Source organism: Neopelma chrysocephalum, unplaced genomic scaffold (assembly GCF_003984885.1).
Source record: "Neopelma chrysocephalum unplaced genomic scaffold, ASM398488v2 Primary Assembly neopelma1_25, whole genome shotgun sequence".
Taxonomy (NCBI): domain Eukaryota; kingdom Metazoa; phylum Chordata; class Aves; order Passeriformes; family Pipridae; genus Neopelma; species Neopelma chrysocephalum.
In genome coordinates this window covers 34,925,261-34,949,432 of record NW_020897694.1, presented here as the reverse complement: position 1 = coordinate 34,949,432, position 24,172 = coordinate 34,925,261, and the positions used below count along the sequence as shown (strand labels likewise).

The window sequence follows — 24,172 nt, the reverse complement described above, 5'->3', positions numbered from 1 at the left end:
GGCTGTGACCACTGTGAACCTCATCATGCAGCTGCAGGAGTAGCCATCAGTTCCAAACGGCTGAAACACATCACAGACAGAACTAGAAGAAGGTAGAAGTAGGGGAGAGCAGGTTAGTATAAAATATATGTTTTATTACCTTTATAATATAAAAGATGATGTCAGTAAACTTAACAGCTGTGCACATCACTTCTGCATAGCTGGAATTGTATGGTGACTTATATGGATCTGTTCAAGGGCAGAATGAATGTATGCCATACATTTGATGGGAAACTGAGCAGATGAAGGCTTTGTAGAATCATAGGATATAGATACGAAAAAAATACCTTTAAGTAGCACAGTTACCGTTGTTTTTTATTTAATCATAATACCTTAATACTGATCATGCTTCTTATACAGACACATAAACATTGTTAGAGGTCAGTGAGACTCTAATGCCTTAAACCTGGTAATCAAATGATGCAGTGTCTTCAATTATTATCTGCCCAGTCTAATTCTCTTAAAATTCAAAGACTCAAAGTCCTTTCCAAAAACACTGTATGATGCCAACATCTGTAATATTCGATCTCACTTTAGGCACCAAGACATCCTAAGCAACAAGACCTTTTACCATACTAGAAAGTGAAAATAATCTAAAAATACATATAGCAATATATCAGTACATACTTATGGATTATACAAAACCAGATGAAACTCATTGAAAAAAACCCAAACAACAAAGCAACTCATCACAGTGCTGATATATCACTTGTTCTTCCAACAGATACAGCAAAAAAGATGTCATAACTGGTGGGTCTTTTTGAGACAGTCTGTATTTTTATGTACCTGCCAAAAACCAAAAAATTATTTACTTATTAAGGGGATTCTGAATTTTTTAAAATCATTATTATTTTCATTGTTTTACTGTCTCTGTAGGTTTGCTGCTTTGTAGTTGACTGTTCTTAGAATAAGACTTACAGCCTTTGACATTAAGATTTTTTGAAATCCCCTTAGAGACACTGAAGTGCTACTCCTAGTGAGCTTTTTCTGTGACCTAATTTTAGGAAAAATCCCAAATGATCTGAAGTCAATTAAGTTCTGAATGTCAAAATTTAGATTAATCATGAAAGAAACACTTCCATTATCAACACATTTAATAAGCTTTTCCACCTTGGACTTCCACTGGATACACAATCCAGCATGTACGGTACCTTAGTCTTTGAATGGTCCCATTGATTATTTGGTGTCATTAATCTGGGGAATAATTTGCAGTGCACCATAAATATATAGCAACTTAAAAGTTGTGAGCTTGCTGATAACTCTTTCTAATTGGATTGTTATATAATGTATTTTGAAAGAAGAAATAAGGAATTTTGAGAGAAGAAAAATTGTTTAACCATGGCCTTTCTATTTATCAGATCTTTTACTGATCAACATACTTTTGGGGACCCTCTTAGCATTTTGTGAAGTGCTCTATTACACTGTACTAACAATGGGACGGTTTTTTGCATTGCAAAGGGAAAGAATGCCAAAAATAGGAATAAGAGAATGAGGCCCTTAAATGTGTCTAGATAGGCAGTTTCTTTTCATGGCCTTACTAATAAGGAACATATTGGAAGATGATTTCCCTGCTGAAAATAGGGACTGGTTAACTTGCAAAAGGGTACAGATGAATTGAGAAGATAAGAACAAAGCATTAGAAATCTGTTGTGCAAACAGAAATCTCATATTACAGCTGCTCTTTCTTTGTGTAAATGGGGAGTAAATTTTATAAGAAATCCTGCAGATTAGTCATCAAAAGTGTTCAGCTTTGCATTCAGTTTTACTGGTTTTTAATTTAGTTTACCCAGTACAGCAGATGGTACTGGGGAAACAATAAGTCTTTGCATCAACTTTCTCCAGCATTGACAATTGTTCTTTCTGAGGCATTTGAAGAACCTACCAGTCATAGATCACCAGCATGAGATCTGCAAGTCCTGCATTGTGAAGACAAGAGGAGAAATTTCAGTCTGAAAATGTACAGAGTGTATTGAATCAGCAAAATGAGTGGATGTAGAGAATACCCATCAGAGTATATAATTTTGTTACACAATGTGAGGATCTGTGGTAAGTCAGGCAGTAACATGCTTGCCTCAAAATGAGTTTATGCCCGGATCTGGGTGTCTCTTTTGTTAGGATTCACAGGTCAATATTCAATTGAAACGATTGTGTGAGTGCAGAAAATGGGGCATGCTGATTTATAACAGAGAGGTAGTTGTGCATTGTAGAGAAAAATAAAGATTGTTTGGATTCGGAAAACTTGTGTCTATATTGATAGAACAAATTTTCATTTTCTTGGAAGCCTGGGGAGACCAGGTGTTTTCTGACATGCTTTTAGTTATCCAAACTGAACTCTGTGTTGTATATATAAGATTGGAGATTACCAATAATTCTGCACTTGCACTGTATTGGGTTTTTTCAGGAAAAAGCTGAGCTCTGAATATAAGGGCAATGAGACCTTGCACATGGTAGTTGCAAATGGTGCATCTGATTATCAGGTTTAATGTGTCATTGGGGTCTTGCTGACCTTTTCTGTCAATGCAAAACATGGGCAGATGTTAGCGTTAAAAAGAGAGCAGAAGTGGATAGATGTGAGCAGACCGGCTGCCAAAAGATCAGCTGACTCTATGCTGACATCAAGTGCAATCTGGGGAGTCCTTCTTACCCAAGCAAGCTTTCACATGCAGCAAATGTAAAATGCAGGAGCCACAGCAGTGTCTGTAAAATAGTCTCATATGGTCACTACATCTTTGTTGCTATGAGATACATTGTCCTTGTCTTGTTTTGGCTGATTTCTCTGATCGTAGTCTTTCAGAGTCTGTTGTCTCATCTGCTGAGAACAGACCATGAAGAGGAACTGGGCATTTAGATTGTGTTTTGCATTTTCACTGGATGTGCAGGAACTCCTTCCCTCTGAGATCTGCATGCAGTGTGTTACAGGAAGATCTCACTTCGTAGTCTCTTCCCAGTGCTGGCTATGTAGCTTTAGGTTGTTAGAAATAGAAAATATATTTTACGTGGGTCATAGCTATAGCAGTAACTTGAGGAGGTGGTCTCAGTGAAGAGATGTACTTGTGAAATAGTTTCCCACAGCCTCTTAAAGGTTGCTTTGCTAACTGCTTTTTAGAGGGGTGCAGGATGCTAGACATTGATGGATGATGTAGTGGTGGTAAAAAGTTAAACTGCTGCAGTATGTCTTGTTATTTATCTTCAGAAACCTTCAGATAACTCTGAGGAGTAAGTACATCCTCTTCCCTCCTCCCATACCTAATCACTAAAGCTCTGCTTTCATGTGTGGCTTCCTCTGTTCACTGTCTGTGCAGGATAAAGATTCTTGTTCTGATGCTTTTCCCAGTAGGAGTCTTAATTTTCCTGAGAAGCAAACAACGCTGTTGTCATAGCATATCAAAATACCCACGAAAGGTAATTAGCTGGAAGAAAGGAACCTACAACTGAGATGCACCGAAAGGGAAGTCTGACGGTCAGGTGAGCAAGACACTGAAATCTAGTTTCTGAATTTAGCTTTGCTATGGACATATGTCAAGTCAGTTAGCTGTGTTTGTAAGATAATGCAAAAAATATTTATCTTCTCAACTTTTTGCCTATATGTATTTTCAAAATACATGCTCCTTCTGGAGTGGGTGTCTTCTATTCTGTGTGTGCTTAGTGCTCACCTCCATGCATGGCTGCTCCCTGGTGAGTACTGTAATGCCCATATCAATGGTAAACAGAATGTGAGTCTGTTCAGAGAAGTAGCTCGGCTTTTTGTTTTGAAAATGTGTGTCAGTGCTCCTCAAAAATTAGTATCTGAAATCCCAGCTTTATACAGGGCTCAGAAAAACAAGGCTACAAAACATTAGGATGCAGCAGAGAATGTAGCTATTGGAAAGATGACTGGAAGGCTAGGATGGTGAGGATAGGAGGATACTGGCAGTGGTCCTCAGTCTGCCTGTTACTTTATTGCATTGGGAGCCAGCTTTGCCCTTGAAGAAAATGAATGCTTTTATTTTTTCCGTTCCCTCCCCTCCCCAAGACATTATAAGGTAAGAAGAAAAAGGCTCAGGAATGAGAGTAGAGGTTGGTGTTCTCAGTAACAACAATCTGACTGGACTCTGAGCTTTCACGAGAAACCAGGTTAATAAGAAATCTGACAATCTGGAATAAGCTGTGGGAAACCACTTCCACCATTGCTGGCTTAATGATGACTTTTAAAAAAATTTCCAAACTAATTCTTGGAGACAGGAAGATGATGAGGAGGAAAAAGATTCTTGAGTCTAGTACCATTTTCAATAGGTACTATAGAAGGGCCTTTCCTTTCTTATTTCCGAAAGGAGAAAAGGGAAAAACTATCTGTAGTCCTTAAGGAGTCTACAGTGCCTCTTAATGCAGAACCTCTTGCAGCAGTGGTTAGTTTAGAAGGCTGTACTAAATTCCTGTTCAAGATTTCATCCCACATCTGTAAGAAGCTTCAGATTTTCCCACTTTTTAACTCACAATCCAAACCATTTCAACTGCAGGAGGTCCACTGAAGATGACTGATCAAGTAGGCAATAGGAAACTGCTGCCTAGAGCAGCTAAATCACTTCTGATTTGTAGATGGGGTCGTTTGCAGGTAAGGCAAGTATGTGCATTTTACACAGTGCATGCTCACTTTTGGTGTGTTTTATCACTTTGAGTCCTTTAACAGCTCTTTTCTTTGAGTCAGTTGTCATGCACATCTATGCTCTTAAATGGACAGCAGCACAAAATTGAATGTAGATATACAATTTCACGCCATCCATTTTAAACCAGACAAAACCCACAACCCCACGCCCCCAAAAGGAAAAAAACTCCATCCTCCAAATTCCCAGACATTTGAAGTATGATCCAATTTTGTCTTCAGTTTTGTCTTCTCTGACTGTGTAACAGAGGCCATTTGGACCATGGCCTTGCTGTTAGTTTTCCTGTTTAAAATCTATGGGATCTTGGTTTGGTTTTTTGTTGCTGCTGTTGTGTTTTTTGTGTTTTGGTTTTTTTTTTCTCTGACATGCTGTCGTTTTTAGCATTCTTCTGCCTATTCAGGCATTTAAGGCACAGAAGTAAAGCCTTGAAAGCTTGACAGGAGCAAAGGTTACTGTCATTAGTAAACTGGGAAAAAGGGTGGGATTCAACGGAAGATTTTCCAAGGGATAGAATGCTAATATTTTTAGGAGAAAAGAGTTTAATTCAGTGTACCTTCACAGATACCAGATATTCTTTATCCCCCTTGTTTATGTTATCTCCATTAGCATGCTTCAAGGATTGTTTTGCTCAGCTTGATTCTTTCTTGTCTCTTGATCCCTGCCAAGGCAGTGTTCTTGGCTGCTTTGAGATACATGGAGTAAACATTCGCCATCAATAGTATGAAGTTTGTTCAGTGGTTTTAACAACCAGATTCAATACTGAAGAGTGCTGTGCAGATAATTGTATTGAGCTGGCATACCTTTCATTTGATTGGGCCTTGCAGAAGAAGGAATTCTTTAAAATGAAAAAAAACACCACAGAACCATGAAAGTCATGCTTTGATATTAGCCTTTGCATGAGAAATCTCAAAACAAATCTGTTTATCTGGGTGATAGCCAACTGGATATTTTCTAAGTATGAGGAAAGATGTTCTGCTGTAAATGCTTTGACATAAACCAAGTACTTTTTTCCCAAACTGTCTGAGATGTTTATATGAATGACTGTTAATCAGGTCTGTGGATTTTAATGGCATTGTTCCTTGGGCCAGCAGCTTCTTTTGACAATACTTGCTCAATTCATCCCACCATAATTTGTTTCCATGTGGTTGACATGATGGCTCAGTAGTAGAGGGCTTCATCTGCCTCTGTGGAAGTCTAGATCTGTTCAACACTGCAACTGCTGTGCCTTTCAGAAATATGTGTGATCAGTGCAGGATAGCATATCAACACTGTCCAGTATTCAGTACCTAACTTTGGCTTCATGATGCCTGTTCTCAGTGTTTTGTGGTAGGGAGGCTGGCAGGCCTGTGAAATAGGTAATCAAAATGCTTCTTTGACTAGGCGATCAGTGCCTAGTGACATGGATAGCTGTGGGGGAGGCTGGCGGAACTCAACCCTAAACCCAAATGTGCTGCTCTTATCTGTAATGTAGCTATTCTCTTTTCCTGTAGGCTCTTATCCCTGCTAAACTGGTGTCAGGCGCACAGGGTTTCTGCTCATGCGCACTCCAGAGTCCTTCCAACAGTTCTTTCATCTCACTGTGTTTGAGACCAAATTTGCCCTCTCCAGAGTACTTGATGAAATCAGAGACACTTTGCTATAAAGTTGTCACGATACATGGATATTGCCTAGACTGAATAATTTTGTTTTAGAATCTTTCCTGGGGTTTTTGAGTTCTTCTCTTAGTCTTGATGTGAGGTGTGAGCACACAAATATCTTGTAGTAGCACATCACCTCACATACCACGGTATTGACTTGGTTTGAAGAGCAAGCTTTTGCATTCATGATAAATATATTTGTGGTGAAGAAAGAAACAGAATTGCTATTCTGGGGGAAAAAGACAAACCACAAAATCCAAACCAAACCTCCCCCCCCATCCCTGATTATGTAGAGGATGAAATTAAACTTGCTGCTGAAAGAATAAGCTGGGGCAGTCTGCAGGCACACACAGATACACAGGCAGACAGCAAGTGCCTGTGCGACAGAAAGCAGGAGCAAGGGAGCGAGAGGGAGCCTTGAAACTTAAACTCCTCCTGCAGCTCTGCATCTGCTCTGAGTCACTGGTATGACTCACACTGACAGTGTTCACGTTAGCTAGCGTTCAGATGGAGCAGCTCTGGCAACAGAAGAAGCAGGTTATATTATTGATTACCTGCTGCAGCAGACAGTTGCACCAAGATTTTTTTTTACGAGCGCAGATGAAAGACAGGAGGCTATGCTGAGAACCGTTATTATTACTGTTGTTTTCATAAGGTAAGAATTCCTGTTTGTTTACTAGAAAAATACATAAAAGGGAATTTGGAGCTCATGAAGTCTGAATTTCTGCTGCTGTTATTCTCAGAGGATGCTGATCGTTGGAGCTGCGTTACTGCAAAGCTTTGTCTCTACTGTTTGCTGTGCCATATGGAGAATCATATGGCTAATGGGCAGCGTGAGTCCTAGGAAACAAAATAACTATATTCTCATTCATTGATGTTATGTAAGGCATGGCAGCCATGTTAAGGACAGAAGACCTCTTTTGAAGAAACAGTGCTGCTAGATGGTAGGGCAAGGGAAACAATTAGTTTTTAAGCAGCTCTCTGTTCTTTGGAGAGTGCTGAAGTTCTCTAGTTCTTGCTTAAAGCTGCATTTACTGAATTCTGAATTTCTGTGTCATTAGAATAAAAATCAGTGGCATTACAAGTAGCAAAACAATTGTTTACCTTCAGAATCACAGTGTTGTTTTACCTTCAGCAATCCGGCTGAGACTGTGCATGTGATCCGTGCAGTACCTGGATGTAAATAGTTTCTTCGAATACTGTAAATGATACTTCCAGATATTGAGGTGGTTTTCATCTTGTGCCACTAAAAGCCCATATATATATATATATATATATATATATATATATATACACACACACATGTCCTGTTCTTACAATTCGTTATATACAAAAAGTGGGACATATTCTAGTTTTCTAGTTAGTGTTGACATATGCAGAGTGGATAAAACATTTGTTTGTAGTGGCCTTACTGCTGTTTTATTCACTCTGATGCTATAATTTTAATGTAGTTTTGACTGGTATTGCTTATTATTCTCATGTAGAATTCACTGAGTCTCGAGCCTTTGCTATATTCCCCACAAGAAATTTTATAAGTTAGGGATTCTGGTTTTGAACTGCAATAGTGAATTTATCTTAGTTTCTTCTTTCTTTCCTTTTTACTTTCCCCTCCCCCATTTATTTTGGATTTGGAAGGCAGTGTCCTTTGAAAGTGCATGTTACAGTGAGGTTGGCAGCTGCTTTTAGTAACAAGAGAGCCTGTTATCTTGTGTATTATTTTCAGAATGAGAGAATGAGGGTATTTTCAAAACCCAGTCATTTACTAGCTTACTTTCAAGTACTTGAAACTATCACTCATTTCCTTGTAGAATTTACATAAAAATGACCGCTGTTTTCTCATCTCAAAAAAATTGGTGCTGTAGTAAGGGCATTTAAAAATGACAGCATGCTTTAGGTTCTTCTGTTTGTTAAATTATAGCATTTGCTGATACACAGTGTTTTCATTGCTATGAATTAACTAGATTTGGTGTTACTTTCTCTTTTGAAATATATTAGGTTTCTTAATAAAATTTAAAGTTTGTTAGTGCATTTGTGGTATCTTCATACTTCTTGTGACATCCAACTTGGAAAACTATAGTGTGAGAGAAGCTTTTCAAGCAAAGGCACTCAGGGACACCCACCTCCCAGAGCAACATTTTGGTGACTAATTTTAATTATTTATGTTTCTGATATAAAATATTTCTCATGTTACAGCATTATAAATACAAGCTAGTTTTAACAATATTAGGCTTGATTTTGGGACTGTTCACTAACAAACTTCTGGCACATGACAGTCTTTCCTTCCCCTTCCAAATTCAAACAAGTAGAAATAAAACAGTCTTTGCAGTCTTAATTTTTGCACTGATTTGTATCTGAATTATTGTTTTCCAAGATTCTGTTGGAATTGTGTTTGCCTTCATGACTGCCTTTAAGCATATATGAATTTACAGTACAAATCCTGTATTATGTCATAAGAGAACAAATAATTTATTTTAATAAAACTCAATTATATTCAGTTTTTTCTTTATTTTGTTTAAAGTAATTTCTTTATTAATGCATTGTGGGTGCAGTTAAATAATTAACAGTTAATGTTTTTTAAAAGACATTTGAAGAACATGCTTAACATCTAAAGACCAGGATGACAGCCCCTGAGTCAACACAACCCTGAAGACATCCTCTCCCTCCTACTTGTCCATAAACTCTTTGTGCAAGAGCTGCCTGCCAGAGAGAACTCCCTCTGATTCGTCGTTCTCATGCTGCCTGCTATGTCCCTCTTCTGCCACTGGAATGCCATTAAGTGGAAAAGAACATCACCTGAAAGAAGAACATCAGCTGAAAAAAAGAACAAAAAGTCCAGTCTTGCAAGATAGCTAGACAGTTGGAGAGCTTCTGGGAAGAACTAAGGCAATTTTAGTAGTGATTGTTGTGATACTATCTCAATAATTATATGCCATCTTTGGGATATATTAACAAGTTACAACTGAAAACATAAATATCCAAGGTAGGAGTGATTTGTGCACGGAAGTGATCATATCTGTGTTAAGTGCAAAGAAACCAGATACGTCCGATCCTTCTATGCCGGGACTTTGTAGTAAGTATAAGAGGTATTGTCGAAACCTGCCCTCTAAGCACTCTGAAAGTTAGTTTTTGTTACCTTCAGTTGGCTTTGCATCAGGCTGCAAAGGTAACAAATGCCAGAAGCTATGGGAATTATTTCACCGGTACTTTGGACAGGACTTGAACTGTGAGAGTTCATGATCTCCTTGGCCTTTCTTTTCTGTAAAGCCAAGCAGAAGATCCCAGTTTACTGCTCTCCACTCCTGTTCCTTGCCTATGGGATATCATGGCTGTTTTTCTCATCTCTGCATGTCTCTACAGAGCCATGTTTTGTTATCTCTGCCCTTGCTAAAGCTTTTTTGAACTTCCTGCCGAAATTTAAGCCCCCTTTTTGATTCTCACTTAAGGTCCTCTGTTGTAACCTGTTTAATGATTCTCTCCCCTTGGTAGTTTTTCCACGTAGGCAAGCCTTAAATGATGTAAAGCTTATGAAATTCAGCTCTTCCTTTTTGCCCCTGTGCTGCTTGTGTCACAAACAACAGGGTGGGGTGTTCAGCTGTCCTTTATTTGTTTTTTTTTCCTTTGTAAAACCTGCTGCTTTTTTTTCTGTGGCTTATTTTGTGGCCATGCCCTAACCTTGTTATTCTGAGCCTTTCGTCAGTCTTCCTGGCACTTGAGAAGCAATGCTGCTGGATTAACTCTGCTCTCTTACATGTTCTGCTTTCTCAGTCCTTGAGCAGAAGTTTCAAAATGGACAGTGACATCGTCCTTGGGCATGTTGTTCTACCTCTCCCTGCCGTGACAGGCGGAAATGACTGCAGGAAACACAGCTCTTGCTGTGGGTAGAAAGTGGGGAAATGAGGGGCATAGAGAAAATGAATAAATAAAGCATTTCTACAAAATTCTTGAAACTCTGAGACCTCTAATGAGGGGAAGCACTTACTCTCTTGTTTTACACAAAAGCAACATCAGCAATGATTTATAACTAGCCTTGCTAAATAGCTGGTGAAGAACTTAGGGGAAATCCAATCTTGTAATAGAAATGAACTTGTATGAGTCATCTTTAGTATGGGTGATTTTTTTTTTGTATTACAATTTAGCCTAATGATCAACCCAAACTGTACCACTGCTGTATTAAATGCTCTGTTTTACACAGAGTAAAAGGTGGTCCATGCACTGAATAAAGATTTATATACTTTTCCCACAAAAAAAAGGGTCGTGATATTTTCTATAGTGATTTGCTATTTGACGTTAGACTTCCTGAAGAAGGACACTGCAGTAAATGAAAAAACAGCAGTATATTAGTGTTTGTGTAGTACATCCTTGTCACAGAATAAAACAGAACAGCATTTCTGTTTTCAAAGTGGAATTCGAAATGGAGGGAGGGGAAAAGTCTGAATGAGTTGATTCTTTTTTCAAGTTTTTGTTTCTTTTTTTTGCATGTTAGAAATAAGCCCATGTAAACTGGAGTAATACTAGAATAAAATCCTTGCATGTGAACAGTATGAATAGCACTGTTCGCAATTCTGAACCATCTTCTTTGTTGGAGAATTCTTTTTATTTGCATAATTTTTAGAGATGACAATTTTTACATCAGTTATTTTGGGGATCTTGTAAATGTGCGTGTGTCTGGAGGGCATCCCTTTGGTCCCTTTTCCTGTTCTGTGAAGAACAGCAATCTTGCTTAGATTACATTTGTTGCCTGGTTTTAAAGAGGAGGGGGAAAGAACTGTTAAATCTTTGTTTTTACTGCGTCCTGAAAAGCTCCTCACTTAATCCTGGAGCAGTTCAAGCAGGGGGACACAGAGAGGTGGTGAATGTGTCCTATTTGTCCTGGAAGGCCCGAACTGTTAGGGGGGCTCTCACCTCATTGCATTGCATGAGCTTTTGTATCACACAGAAAAAGTCACAGTCTCAGTTTTTGTCTGTTGAAACCTTTGTGTATTAAGCATGTGCTAGTTTAAATAAAGAGTGAAGGGTACAGCCTATACTCTGAATATAGCAATGATGGTCCTTTCATTTGCCTTCAGGGTCTGAGTTTCCACTTGACTAGTCCTTCATGACTGTAGTCTCCCTGCCCTGCTCTGGAGTCAGAGTCAGTGTAAGGATCAGAATAGTTCATTTTGCGCTGGTTAAATGAGATTATAGGCAGGGTTATGATGATATGTTATTTCTGTCCAGAATTCTCCTGGTATTTTATAGGGACACAAAAATCTGGGATTAGCTCAGTTTTCATCTCAGTTTGATGCTTTGCCTTTTAAAGCAACAGAGTACCTCTGATTCTACTGTGTCGACTTAAATACATGGCAGTGAATTGGTAGGTTTGATGTCTCACGTAACTGTGAATTGACCTTCTGTGTTCAGGTGAAACACAATTTAAAAGGAGCGGGTTCATGATCCTTAATTCATATTTACTTTTTAGATAAATAGTTGCTAGTGCCAGATGGCAAAGCAGCTACAGGCGGAAGTGAATAACAGAGTGTGTTCATTTCTGCAGGTTATTTGGGCAGCAAATCTGCTTTAAAAAAACAAAAAAAGAAGAAGACAGCATTACAATATTTTGGATTGTACTAAAAAGCCAATAACTTCATCAGGTTTCCTGTGTGTGATGGGTGAATGTATTATAAGTCCCAAATTCATAAAATAGAAACTGCTATAAAAGATTTCTTCTGTCTCATTTTAGAAATAGACACTAATAGTCCGACTTCAAAGTGAAAGATTAATTTTTTCCCTGACATCGATGTTATTTCTGTCAAGCAACTGTGAGGGTTTCTCCTGAGGACATATGGACCAGCATGGTAAAATATTGATTCGTTTCATGCACATAGAAGGACGTGAAATAAATAATACCATGCTGACAGTGTCTTCTGTTGTTTCAGGAAAGCTTTCAGGAAGAGTTCTTTTGAGCTCTGTACGATAGCATAGAGGATTTATATGAAAAGGATTACGTCACGAATATTCCTATCACTAAATAATGTGGCTGTACATACATGGCATAAAAATGCATGCAACTAAGCTGGCTAGAGTGAGGTCTTTCTGTCATAAACCCCTCAAATGTGGGTGTCTGGGAAAAGTTCATAAAATCATTCTCTATTCCTTAGATAAGTGGATGACTTTCAATTTTGGTAAACAGGAGGTAGTGAGTAATAGGAAGAATGTGGCCCGTGTGGTTTTGCCTACATAAGAAAGATTTCTTATCATTGTCCCATTGCTTTGTAGATTCTGATGAAAACATGGTATGAAAAACATTGATCCTTCTACAGAAAAGTTGCGTGGAAAAGTGGCTACTCTTTTGCTGGTACATATGCAGTGAGGCAGACTTGCAAATTAGACCAGAAATGGACTTCGTAAAGACAGACTAATGGAGAATTAGACAGGATTCTCTTGGTTGCTCTCCTATGAATTCTGCAGTTCAGCTCAGGAACAGAAGGGAACCGGGACAAGTTTGATCTCAAATATATGAATTTCAGAGAAATTGCTTGTTGTCTTATATCAGACAGTAACTTGAGAGTGCTTATGTTTGCAGATTGGTCATTTTTAGAATTTGAAAATTAGCGTAAGAATTTATACATCATGTAATTTGCTTTTTCCCAACACTAGGTATTGCTTGTTACTGGGCAGAAGCAAATTAAATGAAGTTTTAGTTGTAAGTTTGTCTTGAAGTGATGTGGTGTCTTACAGAGGCTCCTTTGAGAAATCCTACAGGGCTGTGCCATCTTTACTGAATGTTCACCAACAATTTTTACAATCAATTTATCTACAGCACTTTCACTAAAATACATGTTGACTAGAAATATCCACTTAAGGATGTAGGCAATGTTATAAATTTAAGTAAGAAGTGGGAGTTGAATTGAAGGCAGTTGTGTTTGACAGCATTTAATCCATGCTTCGATGGTGGTCTCTGGAGTGAAACCTGTGGTCTCTGGAGTGAAACCACCACTACCATTGCAGGAGGTGCTCAATAGGCTTATTTTGATGAGCTCCACAAAGCCATGGCTGGAGGGATCAGAGTGAAATACAGTCAGAATTGTCTCCCATGGCACAACGTTAATTTGTCACATTTATTGCTATATGATGAAATTACATCCTTTATTGTTGCCTGCTTTTTACTGGCATCTTTTGCGATTGAATACTCATGAGTATTACTGCCTTTTGAAGACACCATGGTATTTCAGTGCATGGGGATATGGAAAGGGATGAGCACCTTCAGGGTACAGAGAGCAGTGAGAGGGAGGGACCTGGTTGGGCACATGGAAGGATAAACTTCCATTTGCACAGGCAGAGCATGAAGGAAACAGCTGCTTTTGTGCTTGGAAGTGAGGGGAGACTGCCAGCATTTGTGTGTGTGTGCACCGAGGAAGGGAGGGGCTTGGCTTCAACACCCATGGTGTCTCAGTTTTTACTTCATTGTAAACACTTTGACTTTTTTGTGAGGTGCGAGTATTTCCTAATAGCTCAAGAAGAACTAAATGTTCTTTCCTGTGCTCATTGTGGGATTTATATTTCAGATATGTAGACATCGCAGCCTTTAATTTAATGGAAAATCAAAACATGTAACACGGGGCCACTGGTAAGATTTTATTGAGGGACAAAAAAATTTGACACGTGGAAGAATTGTCTCTTTAAAAAAACAGTGGTGTCTTTAAATAGCAATTTTACATAAAATTTAGCAGAAAGACAAATGGAGGCCAGATCTTACCAGTGAAGATCTGCTTAGATGGTGTTATATTTGTGATGAGGAGACAAGAACATGTCTCAAGAATTTGACTCAATTTGTGTGAAGATTTTAATACCTCTTACTATCATGAGCAAGACATCCAGGATAAATGGGAAGAGCTGTTTCTTCCTAGCACAGTGCTGTATTGTCACCAGCAATATTTGCAGACATCTAAAAGTCTTCTTTGAAGGGATGTGTTAAATAGGCATTTGGGAGGGCTGTGGTAGCTGATGATGAATGTAATAGTTTGCAATATTTATTTTGTGAAAGTTTGACATCTTTCCCAACTTCCCTACAACTTGCACTTCCCCCCCATTCCTTTGTGATTCATATTTCTAAGACTCAAGAAAGCAATGACTTCACAGTAAATTTGTGACTATTTATATGCAAAAATTAATAATGCTACCTAGATTACCCCATATTGTGCTGCACGTTTCGTGGCTGGAGTGCCCAATGTTGCCATTTACATCAGCTTTCAAGTTGCATTTGGGGGTTCATAAAATATGTCTGCATTACAAGGTCGGTGCAGTAAAGAAAACCCCTACTAGTGGCAACGACATCTCAGCAATTTGTGTAAAACTGAACACCCTCAGAAAATTATCATTTGGTTACACTACATGAAGATAATTTTCAGCCATTTGTACTTGGTTGTTTAATTTTACAGTGGAATATTATCTAGCCTGAAAACATTGCCTCCCATGAGAAAAAAAAATTAAAGACAGGCATGTGGACATTTGGTAGCTAAGTAAAACGTGTCTTACTGTGACACTGATAAAACAAATGAAAGAAGGGAGTGAGAGTTTTAGATACTGGACATCATTAATTCACTGTAAACAGTATTAAAAACTGTTCAAGTTGATGCACCATGGTCCTGAATTGTCACCTCATCTTTTCTGCATAAGCAGGTAGTAGGTGATTGGATTGATACTACTTGTAATATCAAACCATGGCTTGCTTCTCTTTAGTATGTAAAATAGAATATGAAATACGGGATCCACTTGTTCAAACCAGTTTGACCTTGAGACTGTCTCTTTTAATCATCTTCCTGTCTTCCCATTTTGTAGGACTGCACTCTTTATCTAGACTGATTTGTGGAGGTGTGTACGTGACAGTGGTGAGGAACAGACCTAATGTTGAGGCGTGCTGTGGGTTCTGACTCTTTATTTGTTCAACCTGGGCAGGTATTGCTGTGTACTGTGGGGTTTTTTCCATGAAAATCAGGTGCAGAGCAAGGTAAATTGTACCTGTGTTTCTGCCCAGCAAGAAGTTGTGACTCATTCAGGAACACATCCCAGCATTAGGAATGTTAAAGCACTGATGCAGTCAGTGATAGTCGCAGATGTGTGTTGTCTTTCTTCACAACCAGGAGCTGAAAATAGATAAAACTTTAATGTTGTTTAAGTACACATTGCATACATAATGCAAACAAATCTGAAATAATTCTGGGGAAGTCAGATCAAGCCAAGGCAAGTGTCCTCTTTTTGTGCAAGGCATATTTGGATGTAATGGTGATAGCATCTTGTGTAAGTTAGTACTGCAAAAAGAGTTGCCAAATTGATCATAATGATAATTTGCTGAGAATAAAGTGAGTTTATGTTCTTTAAAATCCTGAAGACTTTTTTCAAAATGGGGAATGAGGAAAAACTTCAGGAAATCGTATATAGTTTGTAAAAGAGTTTTAAGAATGCTGTATTTTATTTGCCACAGGGCAAAGGGGAAGATCAGACAGAGCACAGCAGGACACACCATATATTCTGCTTTCTATCTGCTTGTGACTTGCAGCAGGGGTCATAGCTATTTTGACCTAGAAAAAGAACATGCTGCCTGGGTTTGTAGGCTGATTATTGGAAACATGAGCCTTTAAACTACGTTTACTGGAAATGTCTTCTGAGTTATGTTGAGCCTGACTGCTTGCTTTGAATGAGCATTAGTTTGCAGCTCTTCGGTCATGTGGTTCATTCTCAGCTGCTTGTCTGCTGCGGAGGCTCTTGCTCCTCACATCTGAACATCTCAGTTCTGTCTCTTTTTTTTTTTTTTAAGAAGTTGAGGTCATACCAACACACCAACTTGTGCCATTTTGGTGACAGACAGGAGGAGGGGAAAAGTTAGGACAAGCAATGGGAGACAATAGCTTAGATTGGCTCAGCTCTCATGGAAATAGCACATCTGTTGAGTGTACTTGGATAAAAGCTATCAAAGCTAGGCTCTGGTCAAAGTAGCTCTGTTTTTCTGTGCTTAACTAATAGACAAAATCAAACCTGGTGTCATGGGTTGCAGGTACTCTTCAGAGATGTTGCCACCACATTTAATTGCAATGGAAAAGGATTAATTGTTCCTTCCTTCTTGGAATTATTTAGCTGCTGTCCAGTGAGTCAGAAAGAGGGAAGAAGGGAGGGTGGAGGAGAAAGTGAGGGATTTCCAGTGGGAGCATGTATACTCCCTCTTATGTTTGTTTTTTATAACACTTTGATGTTCCTCCACAGAAAATAGTGTTATATGCTTCACTTTCTGCAGTATTTTGGAATAATGATGTGGTAGATATGATTGAGAACTGGTGTTCTCCTCAGTTTGTGTGGTAACCCTTGTTGCAAGTACAGACAATTGGGGAGGAAAAAAAATCTTGCTATATATCATTTCCTTACAGCAAAGGATCTGAGTGGCTTTTAAAATCTAGCAGTGAGCACTTAAGGTTTGAACTGCCATCACCAGTTGATTGCAAAACAATTTCTGTATGGTTCTAATTAAGCCAAACCATGCTGCAGTCTTTAATAAAATCCTTTTTTTCATGTCATCATCTCTTAATGCAAAAGGCCAGAGGCAGGACATGTCAAGAAGATGGTGCTTTGGTGTGGTCTGCAGCAGTGCATTACCAGACTCTGCTATGGTTTTACTGCTGTTACAGGACAATGTAATGTTAAAACTCTACAACGTAGGGTGAGAAAGAGGGCCTTGAGTTGGTGCACAGTTAGAACTGTTCATGTGCAAGTGCCGTTGGAGTCTCTGGGCATCTGCTACCTGGGCAGGTACTACTGTCTTCAGTTCAGTTGTTATGGCTAAAGCTAGCAGTTTGATGGTTCTTGATCAGGTACCAAAGCGCAACAGAATTGGAGTGCCATTAAAATATGTAGAAATGTAGTTGAAGAACCAAAGTTGCTTTTAGAATGGGGTGCAGAGCAGGAGAGCATCTGCAGGAAGGCAGAACTTGCAGAGATAATCAGTAGGTAGGTCTTGCCTGCTCTGCAGAAGTTGCAATATTTTTTTAAAAATCTTACTGATGGGCTACTTTTAAAAGACATCACTAATCTCAGTGCAAATGTTCTGCAAAATGGGTGTGACTTCCTGAGGGTAGTGAGCAAGGTATGAATATAACTTGGCAGCAGAGAAACTTGATGTCGTTACTAGGTCACGTTGTGCCTGTTTTACAGATATGTGAACTGAGCCACAGAGTTAAAAGGGATTTGCCTGGGGCCATAGAACTAGTCATTTTTTGTCATAATGTTGTAAATAGAGTTTTTAGATTCCTTTATCATTTCTGCCATGTTAATTTCTTAATTTTAAATGAAATTAATAACGACTGACCAGATTTAAGTATTTATATTAGATGTCCTGAAGGTGAACGGTTGTACAGTATATTACAGGATTATAATGTAGCAGGTTCTTGATCTTGTGACTGTGGCTGGCAATGGCTTGCCTTGTGAGTAGCTTTCATGGAGTCTGGGAGCTTTCACAGTACATGCTCTGCTTTTAGAATGGAAAAATAAAAAAATAACTATACTAAATAAATGCAGTTGAAGTTATAAAGGATACCAAATTGGAACTTTGTGTGCCTGCACTGAATTTACCAAAATAATAATGATTTATAATAGCATATGAATTTTTTGCCAAAAATTTGCATATCACATTTAACCCTGAAAAGAGCTCCACATAATGTCAAATGTCTCTGTCCTCGTTGAGAGACTCTTCAAAAGCCGGTGAGAGTAAAGTGCTTTGTAACTTCTCATCTAAACTGACAGTCATATAAATGAACCTCAAGTTTGTTCTGCCTTCACCTTGGACAATGAAAAGAGAGCAAAACTTGAGCTGCTTTATAGACCACTTCTATGAAGAGGTATAATTTTGTAAGAAATTTTAAATGGTTTGCTGATGAGTTCAAGGAAGCATAAGGCTGGATGGAGTTTCCTGAGTTATTGAGTCTAGTTTTAACAGTGCCATAAAGCTTCTATTATATGGAAAATAAGTTTTTCCGTTGCTAAACTAGCTTTCTTGGTTGCTATTATTCCAGTTAGGTTTGTTATTTTGTTAACACCCTATTTATCTTAGTGCTTTTTTCAGCTCTCTCGTGTTTAGCCCTTGTTGTGTATTGCTGAAGAGCAAGTTGTAGCTCACCTCACCTTCCACTTTGCTGAGCTTAACAATTTTTTGGAGAAGCTACCTCTTTCGTTGTCCTCATAAGCCTTTCTCTACGCATGTTATGGACTGAGATGGACGGTGTTTAGCTTATTGTAACCAGTGTTCCTGACTTAGTCTCATTGCTGCTTTTTGTAGTGAGAAGAGCACATTGGCTGGTACACCCTAATGCAGTATCTGCCTCTTTTGTGGCTGCCTTGTCTGGCACAGAGATCTTCTTTCTTCTTGTTTTTTCTCAAATGATAAACTCCCAAATGGTAGAGGAAGTTCTTGTTAGTCTGTAGTGTGCTGTTTTGTCTTAGTACTTTTTAACTTCTTTCTTGTACTTCAGTCCTGGTTCTTTAATATTGATTTTCCAGTTATTTACACAGCAGTGTAACTGATGTTACTTACACACAACACTGTAAACTGAGGAATTGCATTTTAATTACTGTGTCATAAATCTGAACACTGCTTTATGTATAAATTTTCACTGAATTTAATGTTTTAAGGAGTGTTTTGCTTATGACTATCAGTGCATTTTTCTGTAAATTAAAGCTTTAGCTTTCTTAATCTTACTGTATGTATTTATATATTTGCCTCATCTACACATTTTACTAGAGAAACATCCCCTCTTCATAGGAACCTGTTGCCTTGTCACAGTTTTGTGCTACCACAGTCAGATTTCTAACATGCTCTGTTGAAGCAAAATGGCAGATATTTCAGTTTGAAAATCATACTTGTTCTTGCCCTGGAGAGCATACTAGCTGAAAAGTTTGTGTTTTGGCCTTAAGATAAAAAATGTGATCCATGGAGTTATTTGCTACCTCCCCGATAGAGAGTTAATGTTTTTATTCTCTAATTCTGAGTGTAAATAGAGAGGTGGAGGTGTGAAACTGAATGACCAATTTGTGTGGTGTGTCAGTTGTGCAGTTAAGTAATTACTTATAAATCATTGTTTTCTTTCTGTAATACTTTTGGAAGCATGAAACAATGTTACTGCTGGTTCCAGTTTCATGACATTAGAAAAAAAAGAACTAAAAACTGATATATCTGAGGTATGGTATGAGGTATGATATGTCTGGGCTCTAGCAGGACATAGTAACTTTAATAGGACTGCATTAGAGGAAGCCTGTCTCTTTTTCGCCTTCAAGTTAAAACACTGAGAAAGTGAGCTAGTGTAGCCCAGCCAATTACTCATCAGATTCATCCATACTTAGCTCTCCAGTTTGCTCCCACATCCTGATTTGCCACTTTTTTTTATACGACGTGTTACTTTACTTCTGGATTTGCTTTTGTAGTGACCAAGTTGGTAGAGATAATTCATCCTGTGGGCTGTTCCTCATGTGGACAGCACTGTACCAGTTTTGTCTGTGTACCTTACCTTACTCTTCATCCAACAGGTTTTGCACTTTCCAGCACCCCAGCTGCCTTCATGCCCTCTGCTCCTAACTTACCCCTATGAAACACTGTTCTGCTGGGTTGCAGCACAGCACTTGCATCATTTCAGAAAGTGTAAAACTGAAAATTTGGAGCAGTACCCTTCCAAAATAATGATCATGTCTTAAGATCATGTCTGAGAACAGACCATGGGTGAAATGTTAGGATAGTGACAGCTGTTTTAGGCAGAACAGAAATTTCACTTTCAAATTTATTGTTATGTTCTCTTTCCTCAGAACTGAGCCACAGTTCAAATTCTGTTTCAAATGAAACTATGTTATAAAATGTTAACACTCTGCATTTTTTACAAGTTTCTAGTGGGTTTTATTACTTTCCCCCCCCCCCCCCCAATTTCCTATACTACTAGCCTGTTTATTTGGATCTATTCAGTCAGAAACAATTTGTCCTTTTTGTGTCTTTCAGACTTTATTGAAAAAAGAACTGGATACACATGCTGATTTTCATCTGTGAAAGGTGGAGTAAGGTAATATAATTTTAGTGATTACTACTATAATGTGTGATCATCTGTTGAAACTGAATGCAAGGGTTCAGAGATTCATCATGACTTAGAGGTAGACAAATCTAAAGGATCTTCAGCCTCAGAAATAATGACATGCTGAAAAGATCCTATGTTCTGGTATTGGTGGCATGCTTTTGCCCTATGTTTTGTACTGTGGGTAATTCATTATAATGGCCAGATGTTCTCTGTTCTTATTTGGGTGTGTTGTCCACAGAAGCTCAGGTTGATAGCTTGTGACAGTATGATATGTTCGTATTTGAACAAGTGATGTGTTTCTGGAAGTCTTAGAGGTTTAAAGTACAGCCTATGCTGAAAGGCCAGTATTTGTCACCTCTTTCTACGATAAGAACAAAACGGTTGTTCTTTAATTTTTCTCCTTAAACATCCTGGAGCAGCAGAGATGGAAGAAGTAAGCTCTGCCTTTGTTGTCATTACATATTGCTGTAGCATAGGGCAGTATCCTTCAGGGTGGGAACTCAACCGTGTTGGGCACTTCACAAACATTTGTCACATATTTACTTCTCCACAGTGAAAGAGCTACTTTATGTCCTGTGGTGTGGCAGGGTGAGGAGGCTGATAGTTGCGTTAATGAGACCCTGAGAGGGGAATTTGTGTTCTGTTAGCAGAAGTGAGAAGACTCTTGCCCACTTGTTTCCAAGCAAAGTTCTGTCATAGGACTCTTCTTGCTTCCTGTGCATGGAGCATCTGTGTGTTGAGCTGACCAGCTGCCTCTGGTATTTCAGAGAATTTCTCTGGTAGGAGAAGTTGGGGCACATGTGCTGATGATGTGTGGGATATGGCCTGAACTGCAAGGCAGTATGAAGCAGACTCTAATAAAATGAGTCTTACGGTAGAGGCAGGAGGTTTTGCTGGTCTGGGGATAGGAGGCAGCAAGAGGTGAAACCAGATGCTCCTAGTCAATGTAACACTCACAACCATGTGCAGGACTTGAGGGTGAATCCTCAGTGCCCTAGTCTCTGATGTAGTGCCCTCAGTGCCCTTTTACAGAGTTCAGCAAAGAATGAATGGTGCAGTAGAGTCAGTGGTGAATAGCAGTGACTTCTCAGAGATGTTGTTCCCCAACTCCTGCTAAGGGAGATCAGATTCATTTGTAAGATCAAGCACACAGAGTCAACAAATGCACTTTCTCCTGCAGCTGTGCTTTTCTTATATCAGATATGTATCTTAATGCAGACTGAGAATCAAGTACTGAGAAGTCTAGCGAGGTGTGCTGCCATGATTCTGCCTACATCTGAAATTAAAGCAAATAGCTGATACCACAGACTCTGTTATTTAATTGGGGCATAGTGGAATAGAGTGCACAACAGGATGCTCTAGGAGCTTATGTGTAATGTTTTCCTTTCACCATCTTGAACTGTTCAGTGAAGAACAACTTGGCAATCAGGCATGCACTTACAGATCTTCTTCATCCCAAGAAGGCAGGGATGAAGTTGCCAGCAGCAAATTAGCATTGCCGACCCTGTAGCTAGCTTTATTGTGACTTAAAATGAATTGCAGTAATACTAGTCGTTCATATCATCTTTCTTCTATTAATCATTGTCTACACTGGAAAAAATATGCCCGAGGCATTCCTGCATCTCCATCCAGTTCGGTGCTACTTCTTGCTGAAGAAATTAAAAAAGAATTGTCATTCTGCCCCAAGACAGCTATGACTTCTCCCCTGTGGGGTCTGTCTCCACACTTTCAAAGAAATCCATAACAATAGAGGAAAAAACCAGCATTTGGGGCTCCCTACAGGGACAGAATACCATCCTAATTATGTGTTTCTCAAATATGGCCCTGGCTGTGCAACCCACTCCATATTTTATCAGATCACACAACTTGTTTGAAGCTTTGTGTTAGAGTAGGTCTGGAGAGAAAATAGGAGAGAAAGAAAAGAGAATGCCACTCACTTCTGTTTGCCTGCTTGCTTGGTATTTTGGTGCATATTTTCTTTCCACTGATTTAGATTTAATGCCTTCTTCATTTAGAGTCAAACTCAGTGTTTCATATGTAAAGCTCCACATAACTTTTTGATTGAGGCTCCTTTATGTGTATATAAAACAGGTTACTTTCTAAGTAACAGTTCTGTTACTTTCTAAGTAACAGTCAAGGCTTTCTCTTCAGTCAGTTCTCTGGGTGACATCTCTAGAAAACATGCCCTGCTAAAGTACAAACTGGTATAGGTGATGAATGGGCAAACTGCACAGGTGACTGACTAAAGAGAGGTGATTGTTAATAAAAGCATGCTGTGTTAAACGTGCAGTGATCCTGTTTCTTAGACTACAGTGTTCATCATCATCTTGTTAGTTCTAGATTGATTCATGCACCATGCTGGATTGGTGTGTATAATTGTATAATTGCAGTAACTACATGTGCAGTTATTGCATAACGTGTGGCACTTGGCCTTTCTATAATGTTCTGTATTCCATTAAGGGATTTTCAGAGTGCTGATTCTGGTCTACAGAGTTAACTATGCCTTTGGCAGTGAAGACAGAGATGAAGGACTATGTGTGAATAATATGTTAAATGAAGGCATAACGAGATTGAATAGAGCCATAATGCAGGGAGAGAGACAGAGAGAAGGGTAAGAGGACATGATGATAGATGGCTGATTAGAACAGCTATGGAGGGCACAGAATCAGGGAGAAGGTGGAGGCAGATCAAATATTTTAAGTGTTTTGTCTCTTTTTTCAAATATTTAACCTACATTATATTCTGTGCCAGCACAAAAACAAATTAAGGGTTTTCTGGAATTAAATGCTACTTTTACATCAAGCCCTTTAAAGTGCGTGGAACTTTATCCTGTCCAAGCTTGCATACAATTCAAACCCATAAAATTTTATTCCTGTGTTTGCCTTTTAATTTTAAAGCTGTTACAGTGTTTAAATTACAAGATGTCCAGCACCTAATTGTTAATAATCTCAGTATTATCCTTGGGAGATACATAGATGAACTACTATAGAATCACAATGAGGATTTCAGTAATAATTGTTTCACTAAAACATACTGAGAGGATTAACACTTAATCTGAACTATCTAAACCAACCCTCAAAATCGGCTGCCTACCATGCAACTTTCATTCTTGGAAACTTTCTCACTTCCATTGGTGTTTTTCATATAGCTAGGAAGGTAAGATGTAAAGTGACCACGTAGGTCTTCAAATACAGACTTCCACACATCAAAAGGTCTGGACTGTGCAGTACAAACACTTGCAAACTGTCTGTATGGTCTCCAAGGCTGGTTGAACTGCAATAGCTTGAAGCACTGTAATAAAAGACAAAAATCTGCAGAGTAGTATGCCTCAAACTGAGGCATTGCTATCATGCTAGTCTCTGCAGAATAAATAGCAGAAAAGGCTCCTAGTTATTTTTAGCTTTAGTGCATGATTTTTCATAATTTTGTGGAGGACAGGGAAAATTTTCAAATACATATCTTTAATCTGAAGTCTGACATCTCAGTAAAAGTCCTTTGTAGACACTGAGCACAACCCTTGGTGAAGTCAGGTGCAGTTGTCAGTGATTGGAGGTCTCCCAAAAAGACAGCTAAAAACGTACTTCTAAAGCAGCAGGATGGACAACTCACACTTTCGCTGTTTGAAGAATGAATCACTAAGTAGTCTTAAAATTCAGGCCCAGATTTGTCTGAAGGAGGCAACATATGCAAATATCACCTTTTAACAGGATGATTACTTTCAGCTCAAGGGATAAAAACGCAAATTTGGGTCAGAAAAAGAGCTTAAAATTGCAGACTAAGG

The 24,172-nt window shown here is 38.7% G+C and overlaps 1 protein-coding gene across 11 annotated transcripts in view; it reads left to right on the top strand.

Annotated features, from left to right (window-relative positions):
- The window catches only part of INPP4A (inositol polyphosphate-4-phosphatase type I A), a 122,157-nt gene that overhangs the window by 27,274 nt on the left and 70,711 nt on the right, over window positions 1–24,172 (top strand). For 8 of the 11 annotated variants that reach the window (XM_027674876.1, XM_027674872.1, XM_027674875.1 and 5 more), the window contains one exon: window positions 20,319–20,379. The gene's annotated coding sequence lies outside the window, so the exon portion shown is untranslated. Of the gene's footprint in view, window positions 1–6,783; window positions 6,972–12,126; window positions 12,151–17,131; window positions 17,155–20,318; window positions 20,380–24,172 lie in introns of those variants that run through there. The other 3 variants (XM_027674866.1, XM_027674867.1, XM_027674870.1) reach the window with 3 other exon arrangements.